We start from the raw sequence: 25,168 nt of genomic DNA on the forward strand, positions 1-25,168 counted from the left end.
CCAGTCATGTATCAGGTTGGAATATGGACTATATCGGTCCACTCTTTCGGGTACGTCCCACACAAAATTCGGAAAAACTGAAGTTTAAGAGCTCCTCTCGCATAGTTTTGATTATTGTTTCAGTAGGTTGTTCTAGCGGCCTCAATTACAACGGTGCAATTTTTTTCCGGAGCAAGTCAATACCTCCTGAGATAATGGCCCAAAAGCTCAAAATCCCTGCCGGCACATACTAAAATGGCTGTTGTGCAATATAACTCTAAAACTTTTTCAAAAATTTCTTCCAAACTTAATTTAACGTAATTTACAAAATTAATATATTTAATATACGGCATAATCATTATTTGGTCTGAGGCTGATGGTACATATATATCCATAAGCACAGTTCACTGATACTTTCTTACTTGTTTTTATCGAAAAAACAACATAATTTGTCATTTAAGGTTCCCAGCGGTTACAAAACTCCTTCACCAAAAAAATGTTAACATAAGAACATGATTCTGTATAGCCCCCATATAACGATGCATCCCGATTTTGAGTACCCTGAGAAATTTAGGCACATTTTTACCTTTGTAATGTGACGTATGATGTTTCCACAGTAGTCGCAAAACTTCTCAGCCAAAAATGTTGGACGTAGGTCCAAGTTTTGGTATAACACTGTGCAACATTTTTAAGGTGATCTTGTGCAAACAATTCGAACTGAGGATTTTTTGAAAGTACAGACCCAAACGACAAGAAACACTCGTTGGGTTTTGTTGTGTCAGATCCAGCTGGGATTTTATGGCCCTATCTAAACATGGTTAAATATTGAGTTTTTAAAGAAATTCCGGGCTATATTTCTGAAACCAATGCGAATCTTCATCTGACCTCTGAAGCAAGTTTGTAGATAAGGACAAGGATAAAATATTTGGAGAAATTGTGAACTCGAAAAACTACATTTATAGCCTCAAATTTCAAAATATATTAAAAAATTTGAAAATTTGCCTTTTTAGGCGAAGATAATTTTTAGTATTATTTTTTGTAATTTTTTAATCGAGCTTTATGATCTTTAATGCATTGTTTTTGTAAAAAAACAAAACAAAAATGCATTTGAAAGAAGAAAAGTTCGAGGACAGCGAAGCCGCTCCACATCCGATATGTCTGAAGAGCCTTTACTGAAGGCGAAACATGCATGTCACATAGTGGTGGGTGTGTGGGTTCGAATCGTCGCATTTCCTTTTTCACTTGCATTATATATCATAAAGCTCGATTAAAAAATCAAAAGAAAATTATATTAAAAAATTCTAAAATTTTTATACATTTCGCACCGTATTTCCAAAACCGTTAATTTTTTCGGAATACTTTCTTTTGGAAAAATATTCCCTGGAATGTAATACACAACTCTTCAGAACATGTCATTGTTGTAAAATGCCTCTATGCCGTTGTCTTCAGTACATTTTTCAACGACGATTTAATAAAAATGTCAATAATGTGGTGAAATCAGAAATTCGAGAATAAACTGTTGGTGTAAACTGTGTTTGAAATACGTGTTGTAAAAGATATGATGCAAAATACTGCTGAAACAACATTAAGTAAGCATTTTAGAGTTTCAGAATGTTCTAAAGAGTTGTTGAGAACTTTATTTGGAAGATTTTTGCAAAAGGTTACTTGGTTCAACTTCCAATAGTTTAGCCGATACTGACCTGAATTTCAGCAATTATGTAAATTTTTCTATATTTTATAGATTTTGATGCCCTAGATGGAGTTTTTCTTATATGGTTTTCCAAAGATAAGTTCTACTAGCTTAGGGCTACAATATTGCTAAAGACAGCAAGGCCAAGTTCCTATTCGTTTCTGAGATGAAGGCCTGATAAATGCAAAAAAGTGTAGATTTAGCCCAGTTTAGATGAGGCCATAAAATCCGAACTGGATCTGACAGGACAAAACCCTACTAGGGTTTTTGTAGTCTCAATATGTACCTTCAAAAAATGCATACTAGAAGTTGTTTGCATTTTCAGTATTGCATAGTGTTACTCTTATAATGCGGTACCGTCAGATTTTGCGTAAGTTCTACACCTATAATTGTGGACGGGAAATGAAACTAATTATTCCACTTAAACCCTGAATATATCATGGTGGAGAGTATGAAACGTTTGATCCGGCCTAACCTATCGCTTTGTTACTTGTTGATATTCCATCCAGTCACTGCCCACGCTAGACAGTATTTGAACATATAATTTCCATATATTCCCGTTTATTTAGTTCGTCAGAAGTCGGTCCTGCTCTGGCTAGTTGGACGCATTTCATGTTATTATTAATCCATTCTTTCGTGTTTGGAAATACAATCTCAAAAGGATAATCAAAATTCTTTGTTGGATTCCTCTAAGAAGATTCTGAAGTGCTCTATTTTTTCATGTCACTAGAACCCTAGGTCGACATTTCATGCCGGACTTCTTTGTGTAAATCTATTGGCATAATATGCATCGTCGTATTGAGGGCGTCAACCGGGCAAGTACGCATTGCTCCTTTCACTCCGATGTAGACCGATCGTTCTACTCTGAAGTAGTGAAGTATGATAGTTTTGAGTTCCTTTCGGGATGTAAGTACATACATGTACATACATATGGTATTGAGCAAATCTGCTGTTGTTCGCTGTTGCGATAGGTTTTTCCTCCTTCAACTTAGATCTAAGAATCATAACCTGAAGCGAGATAAAGTTGTTATATTGTTTGAGTTTACGGATAATTTCTGCACTTCACATATTCTATACTTTCTTAAGCCGAGAAATAATAATAACATTGGTTCGCATTCTCTGCTTATCAGTTGATACTTTGCTACAAACTCTTGTCCTAGTTATAGGGTAGATTTAACCGAATTAAACCATGTTTAAAATTATTTTATGTTTGGTTTTACACAGTTACATGACATTTTCACCTGATTGTAAGAAGAAAATCTGAAAATCTTCATACGGATCATCTCTTTCATTCCCATATATTGTCGAACTTTTACCGCTATATTAAATACAAGGAATTCGGCCAAATCAAAATTCACTTCTCGGATCGATCGGACGTCTAGCTGTTACCACACGGTTAGAACACTGGATGCTACAGATTTCACATGTCCTAGAAAGTTGTTTACTGGGACCGTTGGTAAATTTTTATAGCTGATAAAATGAATACCCTCCACCTTAATATTGAGGTTATAATTAAATATGTCATTCCGTTCATTCTTCATCAGCATTAAATTCTAAGTTTGTCTGTCTGTCGGTCTGTCCGTCCGTCAGTTGAAATTAAGATACAGGCCACAATTTTTAAGATAGAGCTTTATAATTAGGTATAGAAGTTTCTATTACTTTTAGGATGTTTGATATTGAAAATGGGCTATATCTGTCCATGTTTTGATATAGCCCTCATTGAAAGGTACCTACAGATTTTTGGTGTTTTGAAAGTTTTAGCCTCATTATTCCACCGAAATGACTAACATTTGGTACATAGACTACGTTGGGGGTACCAAATTTTCCACCCGAAATTTTTCGGTATGGGTCCACGTCTTTTGACTGTTGTGGCTTCAATATACCACTGAAATGGCTTATATTGGGTATTTAGTCTTCTTTTCACCTGAAATTTGTTGTTAACATGTCTTCATATTGTCCTCATAGAACGGTACCTTCCGATTTTCCGTATTTTAAAGGTTGTGTGGAAGAACATGGTTGTGGTGTTTAGTCTTCGTTGGTGGTATACACCTCTTTACCAAAAATTTGTCGGTCGGTATAGATCAACGTCTTCATATTACCCACATAAAACGGTAAAATTTTTGGTATTTTGAAGGTCGTGGCCTCAAAATGGCTGAAATTGTTATTTTGTCTTCGTGGGGGTATAAAACTTTCCACCTGAAATTGATCGGTACAGGTATTTTGTAGGTCGTGATCTCAATATCACACCGAAATGGCTGAAATTTGGTATTTAGTCTTCGTAGGGCGTATAAAACATTCCACCACAAGTTTGTCGGTATAGGTCTTTAAGAGCCCCCATAAAACGACACACACAGGTTTTCGATATTTTGAAAGTTTTAGCCAGGGGCAAAAAACTTTATAACAGTTACAAAGCATTCCTTGCAAAAAATCATACCTCCTATGTCCACGTTTTGCCAAAGGCCTCATGTAAGGGTACCACCCAATTTAAGATGTTATTGAAGTTGTAGTCACATTTTCCGACCGAGTTGGTTGCTAATTGGAATTTTGTGTTCCCAGAAGTTGCAAAACTTACTCACAAAAAAACTAGCCATGTACATACATATATGTAGATTTTAGTCTAACCCTCATGGACCGCTATTGCCCAATTCGATGTATTGCGTGGGGTTTTCGTAAAATTTTCGAACCGAGGTTGCTGTACTTTGGTAATGTGTTTAGACATAGGATAGAAAGAACAACGATTAGCTCTTTTAAAGAGTGTTGCTACATTTTCCTTCTGAAGTGGATTTAACTTGGTATTTTGGAATCTGAATGTGTAGAAAACCTACAAACAGAAAATTATCAGCATAAAGTGATTAATATCAGTTAAGATATTGTTCTCCTCCAAGAAATTATACTTAACGTAGACAAAGATCTTAGTAGTTACTAATTGTTCATATTTACTTCCATACAGTGGTGGTGGAGGGTATAAAATGTTCGGCCCGACCGAACTTAACGTCTATCTTACATGTTTTTAAATAAGAATACACATAAGACTTATTATAGCCAATGTCTTTGGTCCAAGGAGGATGCGATCCAACGAATTACATCCTTTCCTCTCATTTTAACAGCATCTGGATGCAGTTCAATCGGAATCGTGATAAAGGACCTCCAATTTCTTACATTTTAACAGCATTTGGATGCGATCCAACGATTGACACCCATTTCTCACATTTAAATTGCATCCGGATGCAGTTCAAGGGAGTCGTGAAAAGACACTCCAAAAGTTGGGAACATTTTTATGGTAACTCACGAGAAGTAAATTTCCTAATGAAGTGCTGTTGGAGTACTTGCCGAAATCTCAACTGGTGATGGGAAGACAATATAAGAACCCCTTTAGCAGATGAAGCAAAAGCATTTCAGCTTGGATTAAATGGAGAGCGGACGAAACAGACTCAGTTGCGATAGAATTTACTGCAGAAATTTCATAATTTGTGTTAATATTATATGTTTATATTATAATATATCAGCATTTATGCTAACGAAATAATGGTTTTAGACCCCATATATGTTTGGACGAAATGTGGTTCAGACAATTTGGAGTTGATTTAGCCATGTTCGTCCGTCTGTCTGTCTTGCTGGCTGGAGCGCACGACAACTCTCGAACGGATTAACCGATTCGGTTCAAAATTTGGCTTAGTTTAAGTTCGAAGTTGGGTTATATCGGTCCACTCTTTCCGGTACCTGCCCCACAAAAGCTCGGAAATGTTCGGAAAATTTGTGCGCAGGATAACTCTTGAAGGAAGTAACCGATTTCATCCATACTTTGCACATCGGGAAATTTCTACCGGACTTAGATGATGTCCTAATATGGATACCTGCGGTCTACTCCTTCGGGTACCTCCCACATAAAATTTCGTATAAGTCCAGATTACGACCTGCTCTCGAATCGCTTTGATTTTTGTTGCAACTGCCCCTTATACGACGGTACAAGTTTCATCAGGGGCAAGTCAATACTTCCTGTGAAAATAGCCTGAAAGATGCAAAAAGCCCCTATGACGCCGTGTGTAGTGGTTGGAGCGCAATATAACTCCCTAACGGATCTGCCGATTCGGTCCAAAATTTGGGTTTCGTAATATTTTGTCCAAACATAGTTTAGATTCGAAGATAAGCCATATCGGTCCACTCCTTCCGGTACGTCCCCCACAAAAGTTCGGAAATATTCGGAAAATTTGTGCGCGCGATAACTCTTGAAGAGAGTGACCGATGTAGTCCATACTTTGCACATCCTAATATATCTACCAGATATAGAACAGTTTCGAATATGGACTATATTTGTCAACTCCTTCTGCTAACTCACACACAACATTTCGGATAAGTTCACTTTAAGACCTGCTCTGGAATCACTTTGATTTTTGTTGAAGCTGTTTGCATTCGCTACCTCCATTACGACGGTAAAAGTTTTTTTAGCGGCAAGTCCATATTTCTTGGGAAAACAGCCCGAAAAGTGTAAAAAACCCTATGTTACCATATGTGGCGGTCGAAGAGCACGAACTGTTCAATCGATTAAGTCGAACATTTGGTCTTCGTCATATTATATCCAAACTTAGTTTCATGGGGCAATACCGGCCCACAACTTCCTGTACTTCTCCCCAATATTTAAAAACTTTCACTACGATACATTCGATTTGTCCGTAGGTGAAAGTATCACTTCACATTGGTATATATCTGTCGGCAAAGCCGAATGACTTTACTTTACTTGTTTTATTTTGCAATGGCTTGCATTTTTATTGCATCTTTGAACTACATAAAAACACATTCCGAAGAGTGCCTTTTAACTCCATCCAAAGCACTGCATCAAAACACGTGCTTTGGATGCAAATTGGATTGCATCCTATTTTACCCTAAAGGGTTAGTTAAATTGCGATTCCAAAATGATAGTTAAAATACAGTGCTAAAGGATTAGTTAAAATGCAGTGGTAATGGAGTGCATCATTCAGTAGTCTTTTAACTGCATCTTTGGAGGCAAACGTTTTGCTGGTTACATGAATTTTTGTTGGCAAATTTAGTTCATTGGGGACACAACCGATATTATAATGAAGCTGTGGCAGATCCAGGAACAAAGGTATGAGTCTACATATTGAGTCTAGAATTTCCAATGACATTGCATTTTGAATATTTTATTTGATAGCAAACGCCTACGTAGGGGATCCTAGGTATTGACAGCCCCACCCGACATAGGTCCTTCTTAACTTTAATTTATTAATTTATTTTGTGTTCTGAATAATCATTCAAACTTTTGTACCTAAAACTTGGAGGCATATAAGTCCCATGGCATTTTGAAGAGTGACGCTATTCCCAAATACTTCAATTAAACACCAAGCATCACTCATCACACCTATTCATGTAGGGTAATAGAAAAAAACATTGACATGCATCTTTCTGTTTCTCTGTCTGTTTCTTATTATTCTTCTTCGTTTATGTGTGGATGTTTGTTGTTATTGTCGTTTTAGCCATGGTTTTTAACTCTACAAAGCCATCTATAGTTATTTTGACATTTCATTTGGCATACTTTCTTAACACACATTCCGGGTAAAGCTGGGGGATGAAAGGATGCAAAAAACACACATAAGTGACAAATACCATTTAAAAGTCTCCACCAGTTGGAAGAAAAGTGATGCCAAGTTTGATACCAATTGCTCTCCAAACAAATGTCAAAGTTCTCTCTTGCTTGTTGGGGGAGAGCGAGAGTGGATTAAAATTGATAACAAAGTAATTACATGAAATGACCAAAATTTATATAGCACAACTGAATCATCAAATTCAACAAAATGTTATAATTTTTTATTTCAATTTTGTATGTCTTTTGTTTCGTCCTCCAAAATGATATTTTAATATTAAAATGGCCGTAGTTGTTGTTATAAGTGTTAAGGATAACAAGTACATGCGTAGACATTCGTTAATGTGCAGATGCTTGCAGCATCAAAGAGTATATGTTAATGATGCTGCTTTCAGCTACTACTGCTGCCGCTGCTACTTCTGCTATGCTGCTGGTATCGCTCACTGCTTTTTGTTCCTTCCATATGTTAGTGATGCTGTTAAATGAGCATTTCCATGGAGTAACATCTCTTGTGCATGGCCAACTTCTCTGTTGGCTGGCTCCCTTTTTATTGTGGGGTATTAAAATTGTTTGCTTCTTTTTTGCAGACCATTTCTATTCTCTGCAATAATGCGTTTGAGTGTGTATGAGTGGGCAATAATTTCATGTTATCATTACTCGGCTCGCACACACACACACAGACAAACTCATGCTCACAGCCACAATTACAGACAGAAGCAATCACTTTACTCTGCTCTGCTCGGCATGGTACGGCTCTTTGACAATAACAGATACAACAGCACACAGTAGCTAGAACCAAACAGTGATGAAAATCGAGGTGGTGCGTCTGTCAGTATACGTTAACTGATGTATTCCGTTTTTGTCCTTTCTAAATCACACGTAGATAATTTTTATAACTCAAAACATGCCAACGGTGTACTACAACTATTAAATGCAACCAAACAAAAAAAAAACAAACAACAACAAATCAGTGTAGAAAAAATTGTAAAAAAACAAGAAATTAAAAAAAAATAAATCTCATAAAACTTCCATGTAAATCATAATCCCCTTAACACATATACACATATTTGACTATAACGCCATGTATGAAGCAAAAAACAACAACAACTAAAGTGTACAAAAAGTAAATTTCCACAAGTGTTCTTGTTTCCAACTACAACTACCAATGCGTTACTAACGGGCAGCTGTGCTAATTGAAGTGAAATGAATTAACAACAACAATAAAATACAGTGCCAAAAACAAAATCACATCATCTTACAAAAGGCATATTGGTATGAAAGAAAGTGCTTGGTTTTCAAATCCGAATTTCCTAACTAATACTACAATCATTTCAGTGAGTTATCCATCTTCACGTCGTGCAATATTCACAAATAAATGCAAACAAAGTGTTGACTAAGCAAAAAATTTCACAAAAACAAAAAAATAGAAAAGAAAAGTTGTGTCCTTACAAAAACAAACCAAATAAAAATACCTACCTTTGCTGGCCATCACGATGATGATGGTGATTATGGAGACATGGCCAACAATCGTTTACATTTGCTGACGGCAATACTAACAATGATGGTGATCATTGTCATAAAAACATAAATGCTGACTCCGTGCTATTTCAAAAGCAAAAGTAAAAAAAGATACTAAATTCTAACAGAAAAGAAAACTAAAAGGAAACAAAGGTCGAAAAAGCTTCATCAAATACCTAGAAAATAAGTTATCCCAAGTTATATACCTAACTTGACAGAAACAAAAACAACAACAACAAATTGTGTTCATTAGTGCTTAACAAAACAAACAAAATCAATTTGTGAAATATCAATAGTAGATGTATACATATGTATGTGAATGTGGGTGTATATGTGTGTAATTAGTTAACAAAAAATGCAGAAAATGCCACCATCACTGCTCCTTAAATATAAATGTTTAACTTATCTTTAATGAAAGTTTAGTGTTTAAAGAAGCTTCAATTTTGTCTTTTGCAGGCAAAAGTGCTGATATAGTAAAAGAAAAAAATAATTAAAACAAAAACACTAACAAATCACAGTAAACAGCTTTCAAATCTCACATTTAGGCCACATCATTTAACGCCACAAATCTACATCCGTTACAAAAGATTAACATTAAAAAAAACAAGGGAATTACTTTTCAATCATTATCCTGCTTACATACACTACCGCATAGAGTGTACAACTAAGAACAACAAATCCCGCTTGTCTATTGTCATCTAAATAAAAATCGGAGACACTGACATCCTTATAATCCCATCCAGCAACATCAACATTGCGAACAAAAGAAGTTCTTCAATTCAAGTGTAAGTCTTTCTTTCTTTTTTCTATTTTTTTTTCTTACAACACATTCTTCTACAGCTACTAATACTCAAAACTCGTTAAGCTTATTTTCATACTGACGTACATGCACACAGTGTATACTCTGGAAAGATGAAAAAGTTTCCATGTATTGTATACACCTCATTCTGTGAGGAAAGTTATTGCTGCTATTGTTGTTGTTGTTGCTGTTGTTCCTCATATATTATAATAGAGTAATTTGTTAAATAATTAGGATTATGTGCCATAGAAGAAGGTTAAGCTGTTGTCTTATACTTTTGTTTTTATTGCCGCGCTGTTGTTGCTACCGCTTTCATGCTAGCTAGTAGCATGCAGCAATGTTGTGTGGATGTTGCTGCTGCTTTTTGTCTTCTAAACAATCCCTTATGCATAAGACAATGGGCGACACTATACCACCCGATATAAGGAGAATATAGGAATTATGACGTTTATTTTCACCCACAAACATAAACACACACACATGCAAACGTATGCCAAACCGCCGGGTCTTAAGTCTTTTATGAATTGTGTGCTGTTGATATCACTTGGCTACACGTAGCATAAATTTGTCTCTCTCATTATTTTATTTTGTAATCAGTGGAATTAAGAAAAATCCAGACAAGAAGCAAATTAAGACAACATTTTTTCTTGTCTCGAAGTTAATTCATTAAAAAGTATAACGTCATAATATTGTAATGACTTTTTTAAAGCTACATTTAAAACAGTACATTTCTTACTACCGTTGAAGTCCCTTCAACATTTTGCAAATTTTAATGTGGATCCATTCATTATATTCCATTGCTATGAATTTGTTACCGTTCATAAGGAATATTATTGAAGGTCTACTCCAGGTAATGTACAGGTATGCAAAATCCAAAAAATTGCTTCCAAATTGGCAATTTCTGAACTTTTTGAAATTAAATGCAATGAAACACTTCAACTTCGACTACTACCACTCAAACTGAATAATATATTAAAAAAAGAAAATCATATATGCTAAAATTATGGGTTTTTGTACTATAGAAACAACAGTAATATAATATCAAATACTTCCAAATTCTTTCTGCTTCCAAAGCAAAAAATTCAAACTTAATATTAGGTTTTATATTAAGAAACCAGTAAGGAAAGAATGAAAGTCTGAAGGGACGACTTTATGATACCCTTCACCACTGAGAATATTTAAAAAGCATATATGTATATGGGAACAGAGTCCAAATCCGAACCGATTTCGATAAAATTTGGCACATTTGTTTCTAGACAAAATTTCGCCACACATTCCAAATTTCATATATCCATAATTTGGTACATTTATGCCACCGTGGTGCAATGGTATGCACGCCCGCCTTGCACGCAGAAGGTCGGTGGTTCGATTCCCCGGCCAGGCAACACCAAACATTTTTCAACGGTGGCAAAATACCCCTCAGTAATGTTGGCGACATTTCCTGAGTATTTCAGCCTTGAAAAACTTCTCTATAAGTGGTGTCTTGGGACACGCCGTTCGGACTCGGCGATAAACAGTAGGTCCCATATCATTGAGCTAAATATGAATCGGGGTGCACTCATTGATATGAGAGAAGTCTCCCTTGTCCCGTATGGGATGTTGTGGAACAATGTTTGTTCTAGACCAAGTTCCGTTAAATATTCCAAATTTCATTAAAATTGTACGGATAACTGCTTACTGGTGTTTGGTGCAGCAAATACATGAAATCGTCCGAAAATATATATCTAAACCGATTTCGATAGAATTTGGCACTTACATTTCTAGACCGAATTCAGTTAGACATTGCAAATTCTATTGAAATTGGAGAGATACAAAGTGTTTTTTGCAGCAAATACGTGAAATAGGCGATAATATATATTGGATCTATATCCAAATCTCTAACTATTTCGATATAATTTGGCACAATAATTTCTCGACCGTATTCAGCCACACATTCCAAGTTTCATCGAAATCGAACAGATGAAAAATGTTTGGTGCAGCAAATACATGAAACCGGCCGAAAATATATATGGGAGCTATATCCATATCTGAACCGATTTCGATCGAATTTGACACATTTATTTCTAGACCACTTTAGTCACATTCCAAATTTCATGGAGGTCGGACGTATATATCGTGTTTACTGAAGCAATATCCAAATCTGAACCGATGTTCACCAAAAGCAATAGCGTTCTTCCTATGACTAATTCGGACAATAAACGCGACTAGTATGTTGCGAACGGACGGACATGCATAAATCGACTCAGAACGTTATTATATGTATATCCCCAAAAGGAATTATAGGTCTATCTCGTTTCTATATACATATTACATACAAATGCACAAAGGGTATAATTACATGCAGAATCTCTTATAGAAGAACAGTAGCCCTTCTCATAGAAATTCATTTAATATTATTTAATTATTGTGGTATAATCTAGAGCCGTATTAGCTACAGAAATTCAGTAGGACCTTTCACTGTACACTAATAGAACTTCTATAAAGACAAATTTGTGTTGTTATTGAAGATCTGTGGGATTTTTTAATAAAATACCTTAAAATCTTTCATAGAAGTCCAATGGATCATTTCATAGAGGACCGGAATCACCTATCATAGAAAACCAGTACACAATGGTCCCACTTGTTTGGAAAAGAGTTCCAAAAATAGTTCTAATTGAGCTACCGCCTCCAAATTTTAAACGTAGGTTTATAACAAGCCAAAAAGATAGAAAACCCTTTTAAGTGGATGTAGGTCCATATTTGGGTATAGCTCCAATAGAAAGGTACAGCCCGATTTGTGTTATTTTGACGATTTTGGCCAAATTAACCAACCGATTTGGATGTTATTTTGCATGTTGATCTCTGAGTGAATAAACTACCTCCTTGCAACAAATATTCAATATAGGCCCACATTTAGGTAGAGCCGCCATATAAATGTACCCTCAGATTTTCGGTATTTTGACAATTTTAGCGATATTTTCCAACTGATTTGGCTGTAATTTGGCATTTTGAATTCTGAGTGAACCAAATACCTCCATGCAAAAAATGGTCAATATCGGTCTACGTTTAGGTATAGCCCTCATATAAACGTAACTCCCAATTTTCGAAGTTTTGACGATTTTACCCACATTTTCCAACCGATTTGGCTGTAATTTTGCATTTATTAAGAATTTATTTTTAATGAAGTTATAAAACGAATTATGAATATGTTATTTCGCAAAAACATTGCCAATGCCATAAGGTTCATTTTGAAAATTGCACATTTACCTCTCCAATTATTTATAATTTTACTCATAACCTACGAATGCTTTGCGGATGTATTTTTCGTTTTTAAGGTCTCACATACAAATCACAGTTTCTTCGACTTAACTTGGCGTATAACCGCTGTAAATTTACAAAAGTAAGGATGGATTTTAAAAATTTGATATGTTTAGAGAATATTTATTTCAATCGCAATAAAATTTGTCGCCATCAATTTTCCGATTTTTGTCCACGGGCGGAACCACTGTGCAGTAGGCCAATTGGCATTCCAATAATTCTTCGTCTATAAGACTTGTAGTTAGTAAGCTAAGACCGAGGATATATACATTATAGATTAAATATACAAATACAATTCGATTTTCGATTAGGTTAAACGTTTTTTGGAAAATACTTTGTGAGTATCCCGCACCAAAAAATGTTCTCGACATGCAAAACGAGATTAATACTATTTGCTTTATTTTTTGAAATGTTTTGAGAGTAGTCCATAACGGTTACCGTAATAATACAGTTTAAAATATTGTATATCTTCTTACTGATCCCCTAATTCCATACTTCATAATTTTGAAATACTCAAAGAATAAAAAAACAAGTAAAAAAGTATCAGTCGTCTTTGGACAATATAGAATCGAATACCGACTACACAACCAAAATCCGTTTCCCCAATTATTATATATTTAGAAGGTTTTCAGGGTTTAAGGGCCAAAGAATTTGGTTTAAAGCCAAAATTGTTGCGGGGTGGTACCTGAAAAATTGAATCCATTTTGGAAATGTTTACTATTTTTTGGGAGTCATTTACTTTCGATAGATAGCGCGCCCTCCATTCATTTCAGTTGTTCACCGTAGAACTTACAGATTTTGGACAAAAAAAGAAACATAAATTCGCAGTAAACAGGTCCACTAGGAGGTAGCATTGGTACAATTTACCATAGGATCTTCGAAAAGATACTAAACAACACTTAAATAATAATGTTGAACTTTTGTGGGGGGGGGGTTACCTGAAGGAATGTAATGTCATGTTCACACGAGCGTTTCAATTACGTTGATCGACTGTCGAACGACGTACACGAATTAACCCGTTTCCACGACACCATTCGTAATTAACAGAAACATAAACAAAATTTCCTTCATATTTGTTTCCTTGTTTTCACGAAAATTTGAACCGAAAACACATAAAATATACATTAAATGAATAGGAAAAACAATAGATTTTTCCTTCAAATGTATCTTCTATATTTATCTACACACATTTCATTCATTTTTTCCATAAATTCTGAATAATTTTGTATTTTCAATATATTATTATATTTTTCTATTTTCAAAATTAAAGAGAGAGAGAGACATGTCAAAGCAATGTTTGTGTATACAGACTTTCAGTTACTTATTTCCTTTTTGTTTCTGATTTTTTACGCGATTTTGAACTAATGGACAAGAAATGTGTGTGAAAATAGGAAGGAAACACAACCATCTTCCTTCTGCATCTTTATAAAATGTTTAGTTCATTAATTTTCATTCATCTTTTTCCTTTTTTCTAAAAAATTTTGTGTTTTCAACAAATTTTTCAATTTTGAATTTTGACATGTCATAATTAATTTTTTCGATAAATTCTCTCATTTGTTAGGGATGGGACATATTTTATCGTTGTTCGGAGAGTATTTCTACTTGAACAACATAGAAAAATCTTCGTTCGTTCTCAGAATTTTGTATGGGGAATCAAGTAATTTATTCGTATTTGCGGGTCGAACGACGAATAGAGAACGAACGACGTACCGTGGAAACGGGCTATAACGATATGGCCCAAACTTCGAACTGATCCATTTGAGAGTTATCGTGCGCTCCAAACCAGACAGGAAAACGGACGGACATCGCTAAATCGACTTTAAATTGTCTGAATGTGATTTCCTGACAGCCAAAGAAATCTTTTTTAGAATAAATCAAAATAAAATATCATTTTTCGGTTTTGTATTGTTGGTTCTCGTTTGAAATCTACTGCCATACTAAATGATTAATAAGAATCATATATCTGAAACTAATAGACAATTGTCTTGCATTCTTTGGAAAGCATTTTAAGCAAAAGAAAATAAGTGTGGAAAAAGTTATTGTATAAAAACTGTTTCTAGTGCATCAAAAGTGACAAAATAGGAGAAATTTATATAGTTTTCATAATACTGCTGAAGCTGTCAAGCGATTGTGTATTGAGTGAAGTTATGTTACCAGAAAAACTTCTACTACTCGTACTTAACACTCATCCAGAACATTCTAATGCTGTAAAATATTTTCATCATGTTTTTTCGGTTGTATCTAAATATATATGATAATAGAAAATATTTAAAAGAATAAGTTTCAGTGTTTTATTTATAAATGCACTTAAAACTAGAAAATAAATTGTCGCTTAGCCTCAATAAGTATATTCTTCCTGATGATGGAAACTGCCTAATAAAACGTTTGCCGTTTAATTTTGGCACCATTTATAATTTACATGCAAGCGTTTTATTTGATAGATTCCATCATGAGGAGGAATATACTTTTTGAGGCCATGCGACAAATTATTTTCTAGTTTTAGGTGGTTTTATAAATACAACACTGAAACTCAATTTTTTAAATTATTTTTTATTTTAGTAAATAATTTTTTGACCACTGACCATCACCAAATTTCAACTACAGCAAAATCTGACCCATGTCCACAATTTTTGGTGGGGAAGTTTCTGTACAACTGGGAACTCCAAATGGCAAGTTACACTCCATTCGGACTAAAAATGAAGACAAAATCCTGAAAACACCTGAATTCGGGTGGTATCGCTATATGGGCTCTGTAGGAAAAATTGCCCATATTGGATTAGGTTTCATATTCATTGTATTGTCATCCAAATCTGATAAGTGCGCAAAGTTTCAGTTCGCTTGGTCAACTGCAACTGTGTTAAAAATTAGTTACTAGATTTGAACTAAACAGACAGTAACCAAAGCAAGTTAAATAAAACACTGTACAAATAACCATATTAGGTATTTGATTAGTTTTAAAATACTAGATGATTTTTTCGTTATTATTTCTATATTTTTTATGTGTGCTCTTACGAGTTCAGAACGAAATTTCCGCTACACAAACTAAAACACATTTCAGTTATTTAAATTGTTAAACAAATTTGCAGTCTGTAATTAAAAATAAATCCGAATTTACAAATAGTCGAAGTTTTCTACTTTACTGTGATGAGCAGTAAAATTCTGAAACTCATTATTTGAATTACCGACAAAAGTCAGTGAAAATAAAACTCAAAATTGTGAACGAAAAGTTTTAATTAAAGTTGACAGTACTCGTGATATCTATAGGACTTAACGACAACTACATGTTGTTCTCTATCTTACCAAGAAATATCGTTAATTACCGAAATTATAAGCATTTTATTTTTACCGATTTTCGTCGGTTACTCGAAAAATGAGTTGCTGATTTCCACCACGTTGTGGTTTGATATAGTCTACATAGAACTGTATATAATATTAAGATAGCACTGTGCGACATTTTTAAGGTAATCCTGTGCAAACAATTTGAACTTAGAATTTTTTGGAAGTACAGACCCAAACGACAAAAACCCTAGTTGAGTTTTGTTGTGTCAGATGCAGCTTGGATTTTATGACCCCATCTAAATATGGTTATATATTGACTTTTTAAAGAAATACTGGGCTATATCTCTGAAACCTATGTGAATCTTCATCTGACCTCTGAAGCAAATTTGTAGATAAGTGCAAGAATAAAATATTTGGAGAAATAATGAACTCGAAAAACTACATTTATTGCCTCAAAATTTATAAAATATCGAAAATTTCCATAATTTGTATAGATGTTGCACAATATCTCCAAAACCATTAATTTTTTCTTAATGTTTCCTTTTGGAAGAATATTTGCTGGAATGTAATACACAACTCTTCAGAAGTGGCCATTGCTGTATAATGCCTCTATCACGTTGTTTTCAGCATATTTTTCAACGACAATTTAATAAATATGTCAATAAGGTACTGAAATCCGAAATGCGAGGATAAACTGTTGGTGTGAACTGTGTTTGAAATATGAGTTGCAAAAGATATGATGCAAAATACCGCTGAAACAACATGAAGTAAGCATTTTAGAGTTTCAAAATGTTCTGAAGAATTGTTGAGAACAAAATTTGGAAGATATTTGTAAAAGGTTACTTGGTTCAACTTCCAATAGTTTAGCTGCTACTGACCAGAATTACAGCAATTATGTAAATTTTTCTATATTTTATCGATTTTGATGCCGTAGATGGAGTTTTTCTTATGTGGTCTTTTCAGAAATAAGTTCTACTAGTTTAGGGCTACAATATTTCCAAAAACAGCAAAGCCAAATTCCTAATCGATTCCGTGATATAGGCCCGATAAATGCAAAAAACTGTAGTTTTAGCCTGGTTTAGATGAAGCCATAAAATCAGAACTGGACAAAACCCTACTAGGGCTTTTGTAGTCTCAATATGTACTTTTCAAAAATCCATACTAGAAGTTGTTTGCATTTTCAGTGTTGCATAGTGTAGTATGAAGGTTTTCACCATATTATGCAATTGAATTGGTATAACCCTTTATGTTACGGGTAAATAACTATTTTCGTAAACAGAAGAACATTTATTATAATTATTTAATTTCCCACCACTTTATAGTGCATTTATGAACAGCTTATTAATCAGAAAAAATCTTTTTCATTTATTATTGTCTTATTAGGACGAAGTTTATTATTTGAGAATGTTTTTAATTAATTGAATTAATCGAGCTAACATGACCTAAGGAGTTTGTATTGAAAAGTGAATTCTAGCGAAGTCCCACACACCTAACCAATATGCTTCGATCGTTTTGCTGGTGGTTAATTCCGCTAATCGTTCATTTCATTAAAAATGTTTAATCAGCGCTGAAACATATGATGTAAAATGGTCTGGAACTCAAACTGCAAACTATTGTAACAAAATATTAATAATTTCAGAGGATTTCTTACTCGCATGTTCCCCTTTATTTTCTAATGAATGTTGTAGAATTATGTCTGACATACTGTTCGAACTCGAGACAGATTGTATTGAAGTCAAACTTAAAGCAACAACTTTTACCATGAAGGTGTATTTTTTAAAAGAAATGTTTTTATCCTCCGAAAGTTAATGTACAAAAATGTTTGAGTGGCCCGGTTGTCGATTTTTTGAGTGTGTTTTACAGTTGGCTTTGAAACTAATTTTGTATAAAGGTGAATTTAATAGTTTGTTTCACTAAAACGATTCGAATTCAACTTCGTTCGAACTATTTATCCACAGAAGTTTGTCAGTTCGAGTATCCTGGAATCAAAATTGCAAGATAATAGTGGAATGCCAATTTTTAACAATTAATTTTACATACAATTTCCCATACGACCCGTTCATACTTGTTTTATTCTACATAGTTTTTAATTACCCTATAATAATAAACTATTAAAATTCATGAAAAATGAGTAAACAATTTAATTTATCACTTTATATAGAATAATTGATACAAATAAGAATAGGTTTTTATGGTAAATGCAATATTAAGTGAAATGGTAAATATTTTATAACAAACATTCAATAAATTGGAATGTTATTTTATATTTTTACTGAAGATAAAAAATATTCACTTTTATCAGTTTAATTTAGTACCTGTATAACCAAATTGAATGTATTTGATGAAGATTGTTTATTGAATATGCCATTGCTACATACAGATTACTTATGTGTCATGTTTTACATACATGTCTAATAAATATTAAAAGCTTTATCATAATAATTTATGATTATCATTTAAGGTAATAGTGTTATTGTACAGTTTAATAATATATTTTTTGAAAAATGTAATTAAATACAATGCTTTTGAGTATGTCAGGAATATGTTAATTACAGGTAAATGCATAAAGTTGAAATAGACTTACATATATACATACACAAAAGTATTTGCTCTAATATATTTTTCAAATATACTTTGTGTACTATGAAAATATCAATTAACATAGGGTGGCGTATAATCAACATGGGCGATTTATATTCTTAATGCGCAATTATTGTCCAATACATCAATTATCGAAAATCACGAAAATATCCTTGGTTTTTTATGTATTTTATTTAATAACGGTAAATGTAAAGAAAAATTGAGTTACTAAGATTTTCAACTTTAAACAACCACATCTTCTTAGAAATATGATATTTGAATATAAATTTCTTTGTAGCTGCATTTCATAACTATCTAGCGTGGAGGTTTCAAATTGGCAGTCTTTTTAGAGCAAATAAAATTATATGTGTGGGAAATATAAACTCCATTGAAACCTACATTCCATTGAAATTCCGAAATGGTTTGTTATAAAATATTAAAGTTTTTTATAGCCTGGTGTTAGATATTACAGATTAAATGCAAACATCCCAGTTCCAGATTGTTTACAGGTTACCTCCCAATCTACTCACAATGCTTTAGACAGGCGAATTTAACATGGGTATGACATAGGAGGGAGTCAATTGTCCCCTGTACGCAGTGCGTGTCTGGATGAAATCCGATTTGTTTTCGAACTAGGGAATTTTCTGTTTATTGCAATATGTGGTTAACTTTATAATACTTTCATTTTCAGTTAGTAGAAGTTCACGAAATCATGCTTTTTATATGATACAGTACAATATTATTGCTAATGTTGCAGCATCCATTGGCACCAGTTATAGTCGCATCCCGTTTTCACCTGGAGACAGGCTTATAGTTAGTATAATATCAGGGCAATTTCATGATTATAACTTCTTTCTCCACTTATAGAGATGTTTTACATGGCTAAAATACTCATGAAATGTCGCTCTTCATAACGCTGATAGTTTTTTGTTGTTCAGCCTAAAAATCGAAACTTATGTTTTGTACTCTTCTTTAGAACTCTTCCAAAATATCGTAATAGTTTTCCTTATGTTGTCGGGTGTAGTAGGTGTGTTAGATCAAATCTAATGCCTTTTTACAATTTAAAGTAAAATTGGAATGGCCTCGAGGTATTTCTTTTATTTGGTATAATCAAAAATATTTATCCAATTATACAAAATCATATATGCAAAAATACACATCACATTTAAATGACGACAAAATGCCTAACAATCAAATCCAACAACTTCCGTCACATTTGAATTTGTTTATGACTGGATCATGGATTTGAATGTCTTTTGGCACTCGGACTGATGTGTGTGACACTTGCAATCCATAACGTTTTATAGCACAGATATAGTCTTGCAATTGTTTTCATTTCCGTTCCGAAAAAAAAACTAAACGAAGTCATTGGTATCTCTTTCACTCTCTGACTAAAAAACTTGAAAGTTAAGTGGCTATGACCAAAGGCCTTCCTTTTGCCCAGATTTTCGTCGTACATTTAAATGAACAATATGACATCATCATAAGTTTTATTTTCTGATCTCTGCAATGTCTGAAATGTATTATATATCTTCTTTGTGCCACAATTTCATATTTAAAAAGGATATTTTTATAGATTTTCCCCAAGTTCTTCCCATTGATTTCAATGGGAATTAACGCCGCCCATTGCTTCTGGTCTGATGGTGTTGATATTATTTATGCTGCCACTAATTTCCTCGGATAAACATTATGCCATACTTTATTATGCAGTTCTTATTAATTGCTATAAATTAAAGTGTCCATAAAGTAAATTACCCGTATTTATCTCCATTCGGGCGTATATATCTGTGAATAAATGTTTGCTCATCCTTATGGATATTTATGTGCGTGTGTCTGTCTTGTAGAGTGTGAGTGCTAAAATGTTACAGCAAAAGGAAAATAAAACAAAAAAGCTGATGCTGCTAATGTCAATCACTTGCAGAAAGCAAAAAGCGTGTCATCAGTGAATGCCATACAGCAAAAGAACAAAACATCAGGCTGGCTGCCACAACTCAGTCTCAATCTAAGCACCACCACCACAGCCCACCACACCATGTTCCCTGCGATCATCAGTATGGGCAACTAAAGTGCAATGAGTGAAGAATGAAAATCAATTTTTATGTATGTCAATTTCACTTTATAATGTCATCATCAACATGCTATCCACCATTCAGTTCAGTTCAATTCCGTCCAATTCCCTTTAGTTGAGCTTAGTACCCATCGTCCCACCGTGATTTGTACAGTTCAGTGTACTAACCGGGCAAGGACCGGCAAGTAACAGAGCCATAACAACTATCAGCAGAACATCATCGCTTGGAAAATACCAAAAGCCACAGCCACCTAACCACCACCACCGCCGCCACCATCACCGTTGCTGTGTCGTCGTAAGAGACATTGCAAGCTTTTAATGTGGCAGTGGGTTTAGAACACCAAACCAGATAAAATGAACAGTAACACAAAAAGGGTTCAATACAAATACACTAAGGCATCAAAGTAATGAAAACAGAGTGAAAAAGGCCAACAAAATTACAGAAAAAAAAATACAAGAAGTAAAAGGAATGTAGTCGGCGTTGTTGGCTAAGTAACACCGTATTCATGACTAACCGCTAAGTGTTTGAAGATATAACTTAAGTATAATGCTACCATTGTAGGCACTTGAATAATATTGACAATTTCTGAATATTCTTGACATGTACATATGAGCACATCAATTTCTCTCATCAAGTTAAAGTTACCAGGAAAAGTCCTTCGATCCATGTTTGTACGACCGCTTCAATATGTTTTAAGAGGTTACCTCTATTTATCACTTTCAAAAAATCGAAAACAAATTTATTGGCTTATTTTTAAATACAGGTAGTATAGAGTATGCCGCGCGAAATAAAATTTTTGAAGTCGGTGCCAACATTAGGTTTTGCCCTATTTTTGGACCAAAAACAGTAATTTTTCGTTTAAATCGAAATTTTGAATTTGACAGTTCACAACTTTTGTTTAAATAGATTTTTTTTTAATTTTCTACCGTTAAAATATTAAATTATTAGATTCTTGAAACGCCCACAAAAATATACGAAGAGCGGTTCATTCGTTTTCGCGCACAAAAAAGAGTTTCACAGGTAGCTATTTACCACAAAACTCTGCAATATTTTTTAACAACAAAAATTAAAATAAGATGTGCTCTTTCAGATGAAAGAAAAAACTACTTAAAAATATTGATAGATTCAATCAATCAATGAAAACTTATTTTTTTAGTCGGCACAACTCCTTAAAAAGCATTTAACATTGGGACCCTGGTGCGTATGATTGTTATTATTATTTTTCTAATTAATAATAATCATACGCCTTAGGGTTGCAATATTGTGGAAATTAAAATATTAAAAACAAACGGTTAAGCCCACAAAAATTACAAACCCATAATTACCTCATCTATAATTAGTACTTTTTCTTGTTTAGAAAGCGAATAAAAACATATCTTCTGCTTTTTATTGCGTTTTTCACACTTCAAACACTATAACTAAGCAATTTGTTAACCGATAAAAAAATCGACTCTTCACAAGAAAAAAATATTGATAGGAATCCGTTGTGAGAAAATTAAAAAGAAGTAGAAGAAGTTTTAAGTTTGAAATCTAAGAAAATCTGTTTTTCTTCCCCATTATAAAATGAGAAACACTTGCTTAATTTGTTCATGTTTTAATAGGGAGAGCATTGTGATATCAAATTAGTAGGTAAGTCTGTCTGACTACAAATCCGCGGGCACTACTGGGAAACATAATGACAGTACATTTTAGTGGCAAATGTTCCAAATGATGAATTGTAACACATCAAATTCTCCCGATATCAACAATAAATTTCGACAAAACATGTAGTGAAATTTTCAATTTGTTAAATTAATTTTTTGAATTATGGCAATGTTTGTGTAAATGAGCGATATGTCCATACTAAAGTTACGTATTGGTCAATTTCACAACTTCTGATATCCATTCCAATATACAAAAAGTTGGTAGCACATATTTGCATGACCTCAACTTCTTCTCCTGTGCATTACAAACGTTTGTAGTCAATCAAACTGCAACAGATAATTATGTAGGGTATAACTGGAACAATAATGGTATTATTTTCCATTCTCTATTTTTTATTTATCAAGTCGTTGATAGAGCTGGGAAACATTACAGAAGTGTCATTAAAATGTTTAGATAATTGTTTTTTTTTCTGCAACCAAAGAATAGATATGAAAAATCTCTAGAAAATAATAATCATAAAAGCATTTACTTTGCCACTTTCCTCTGAACACTTTCAAGCAAACCGACAACAAACAGATTGGCCACAATCCCCAGAGTAATTTTTTGCTCGGTCGCCATCGACAATGGCGTTTGTAATGTGTTTGTTTGCTTATCAGTCGTTATGCGAAAATTGTCATCAAATTAAAATTCCCGCTTTAGTGCAACTCATAACCTTTACAGCCGCCAAGAAAATCACGTCAAATAATAGACACCGAGGAGAGAGAGAGAGAAAAAAAACGGAAAACTCATTTTACCCGCTTTATTTTACTGGGTCTCTTTATATTTTATTGATATGAGATGACAATTTGATGGATCAAGCAAAATACAACCGTCATCATTACACAAAAGCTCAATCATTATAATCATAGTCGGCGGCATCCATGATGTTGATACCTTTGCAGTGGGGATCTTAATGGTGGTCGGCTGTGTACGGTTAAGACCCTGGGCTTATCGGTGGGAGTGAGATAGTGAATTGTGAAAAAAGATGTCAGTTTTGGATTACTTTTAAAGTTTTTTTTTGTCTCTTAACTTTGTCTCTGTTCGACTGTTTCGGTGAAATATTCAACGTCGATGATTGCACAGTAAATTGGAAATATGCCAACAACACCGCTGCCACGGTATTTCACAGTTGCTCAGTCAAGTGGAAATGGCATAAAAGCAAAGAAGGTTGATGAGATTTTCACACACAAAAAAATAATAAACAAAAACAACAACAGCATGAACATATTGCCAAAAAGCGTAAAGCAAAAGTGTACCGAATTTTTTGTTGGTTATGCATTAATGACAATTTTAATGAAATTATGCTAATTTTTGTTTGATTGGACATTTAATTCAGCAAAAAAAATTTGAATGCTAGAATAATGCAAATGAAGGAAAAATTAGAAAAAATAACTTTTCAAAGGTTTTATTTGTTTGCATAGGTAAACAAATAGTAATAATAATGTCATTTGCAGTTGGGATGAAATGAATTGTCCGGAATTAAAGGCAGTGGGCAACTTCAACAAGTGTTGATGGCATCTCAGCGCATACATGAATAATTTGTTAACAAAATATTTTGATTTGTTGTTCAAAACTTTAAAAAAATATTTTTATTTGTTGTTCAAAACTTTAATTTCGCTGTCGAAATATTTATGCAAGAATAAGCTTTGATGTATTAATTTTTTATTGAAAGGTTTTTATTAAAAAAACACTCTGAGTAAGGGAAATGGAATAAGTGACCATGGTTGGGAGGGCAGGATATTGGCCAGCAGGATATGGTTTGTATTGGTGACAATGCGTTTTTGCACGATATTAGCATATGATTGTTTGAGAAATTCGTTCCAATTTACTGTTGCGTGCCAGGAGTTGGGACAAGTAGGGTTAGGACCACACCAACGAGAGGCTTTACATGCTGAATATTTTGATCAAAGATCTGTGTGGGTACATTGAACACATTTCTTTTGGAGTTTAGAACTACATGCCGCCAGTTTCTTGAATTTTGTTTAGTTTCTATTGCTAAAAAGAGAAACAACACTTTAGTTGGGTTTCTGGATAGATCTAGAATACGTACTTCTTGGGTCCATTGGACAAATTGAACCAGGTTCACTTTTTTGGAAGTTGGTACATATGTGGTCTGTTCCAGTACTGCAAGAATCTACTAATTTTTACTATTTTTTTCGATATCATAAAGGAAAAATATGTATCGTAGTAAAAAATAGTAGCTTCTTTCAGGTTCTGGAACAGACATATGTTTGTATTACCTTACTCATACGTTTGGAGACTAGTACAGTGAACTAAGAACAATAGCCACAGTAGCTACGACTTAAAATGAATGTTTGGTCCAACATAGTCAATATTCAACAGGCCACCGAATTTTCCGATGCTGTCCAATATTCACTATGATCAGCCTTATTAGGCGTCGTCTGTGACTAATTAACACGATCTTAAGTCGAATGCATGGTTATAAGGGGTAACGGTAACAAAATATATGTTTGATACAGGCGTTTTCACGATAATTTAAAGGTTGGCAAAGCATGACGAAGAATCCGGACTTAAATAAATATAATAATAACTAAAATAAACTTAATTATTTTGATTGCTTGAGTTAATTATTTTGGTACACAATTTTATATTACTGTTCATTTACTATTCTTAGAGCACAATTTCTTTCTTAATTTTACTATCCCCACTCCTAGGTT

The 25,168-nt window shown here is 33.8% G+C and overlaps 1 protein-coding gene across 17 annotated transcripts in view; it reads left to right on the forward strand.

Annotated features, from left to right (window-relative positions):
* mmd (disintegrin and metalloproteinase domain-containing protein mind-meld) overlaps positions 1-25,168 on the forward strand; it is a 670,172-nt gene that overhangs the window by 201,002 nt on the left and 444,002 nt on the right. For 10 of the 17 annotated variants that reach the window (XR_012411845.1, XR_012411847.1, XM_073978235.1 and 7 more), the window contains exon 2: positions 9,240-9,568. The exons of 1 other annotated variant lie outside the window; for it this stretch is intronic. The gene's annotated coding sequence lies outside the window, so the exon portion shown is untranslated. Of the gene's footprint in view, positions 1-8,066; positions 9,569-25,168 lie in introns of those variants that run through there. 6 more of the 17 variants (XM_073978212.1, XM_073978220.1, XM_073978230.1 and 3 more) reach the window with 5 other exon arrangements.

This window comes from Musca autumnalis, unplaced genomic scaffold, assembly GCF_047663935.1.
Source record: "Musca autumnalis isolate F117 unplaced genomic scaffold, ASM4766393v1 scaffold_3, whole genome shotgun sequence".
Lineage (NCBI taxonomy): Eukaryota > Metazoa > Arthropoda > Insecta > Diptera > Muscidae > Musca > Musca autumnalis.